Consider the following 1,459-nt stretch of genomic DNA (forward strand, 5'->3'; position numbering starts at 1 on the left):
CAGATATCTCCAGGTCTAGGGATTTGGGAGGGGTTGGCCCAGCCTCGCAGCTCCGGTGCACTCAAATGTGCGATGTCCAAATATGCTCCGAATTCCCCCTGGGAAGGGTATGCCTGTCATATGCAGTCATGAGGCCTGCCTTGCAGGGCCGTCTCTGAGCAGGCATCCAGTGGAAAACACAGACAGCCACACATGGCACAGCCAGCTGCCCCAGGGGTACTGAATGGTACATTGGATCATTGGTCTGCTGCCACCACCAATGGAGCATGCTAGGCTTATGGCCCTCCCGACGACAAAAGGGGGGAAATGAGGAGGCCAGGACATGCCAGCAACAAGCCTCCAGCCAGTTCCAGGGATCTAGCGATGGTGCTGATCGGAGACTGACCTTACGGTGACGTAAGCAAAAGGGTCCCTGTGAAGGCACCAGCCGCACCCCGGGAAGGGTCTCTGGGTGATTGATGTTCAAGCGACCCTAAGACAGGCATAGCCCCGGGATGAGCTGGGATGCTCAAGGTGTGTTCGGAGTTTCAATGATCAATGTGTCCTGCAATTCACACAACTTCTCGCATCCAGCTGCGTTCTTCATCGACACGTGAGCTGAGTGATCCACTGCCAAGTGTTACATGCAACTTTAATTTTTGCAGACATCGGGATGCATCTGCCTATGCTTGATTGGCTGGGGGAAGTCAACGCCACCCATCCTGCCTGTGCAGCTGGATGGCCTGGCGCCCTGCCAAGCTTCCCTACTGGACAGTCACCCAAGACCATAAGGGTTTCAAACAAACAACCCTGCTGAATGTTCTCATCTGTCTGCTGTGTGATGGACCCCTCTAGTGGAAGGGATCCTGCTCCCTGGCACCTGGTTCCCGAAGTACTGTTCCACGGACCACTCTACTGGCTGGATCATAAGCCACAAGTAGCACTGCAGGCTGTGGGTGTATGCATATGGAATGCAACCAAGGCTGGACTCTCAGATCAGCCTCCTACTGCTCCACCAGTACAGATCCTTCCACAGATTCACCTACAGAATCCTTGTTAAGAATTTTACTTCCTCTGGATGGTAAAGTTTGATAGTCTCGTCAGTGTTCCCCCACGGCCATTGCTGACCCTGGCAGGGCTGAAACGAGGACCTCACTAAACCATCCAATCGGTAGTAGTGATGGCGGGTGTTTACAAAGGGCAGGGACTTAATCAACGCTAGCTTATGACCTCACTTACTGGGAATTCTGTGTTCATGGGAAATAATTGCAATCCCAATACCTATCATGAACAGGGTGCAGCTGTATACCCAGAGCTGCACACTAGCTAGACTGCCCTCCTGTCAGGCAGTATGTCCATCACCGCCTGTGGTTAGATATCCCACACGACACCTCCCCCTAACCCCCGGCTCTCCACCGGTGGGGTCCGGGTGTCTCAACAGAGCACCAGATCAGCTTCCTATCCTGTGTCCAAGTGAGCA

At 53.7% G+C, this 1,459-nt stretch overlaps 1 non-coding gene across 1 annotated transcript; it reads right to left on the reverse strand.

Annotated features, from left to right (window-relative positions):
- Positions 1-467: 467 nt before the first annotated feature.
- LOC138489950 (5.8S ribosomal RNA) lies at positions 468-621 on the reverse strand. Its single transcript, XR_011275037.1, has one exon. It is a non-coding gene; the product is annotated as a 5.8S ribosomal RNA (ribosomal RNA).
- Positions 622-1,459: the final 838 nt, after the last annotated feature.

This window comes from Ambystoma mexicanum, chromosome 9 (genome assembly GCF_040938575.1).
Source record: "Ambystoma mexicanum isolate Mex_15411 chromosome 9, UKY_AmexF1_1, whole genome shotgun sequence".
Taxonomy (NCBI): domain Eukaryota; kingdom Metazoa; phylum Chordata; class Amphibia; order Caudata; family Ambystomatidae; genus Ambystoma; species Ambystoma mexicanum.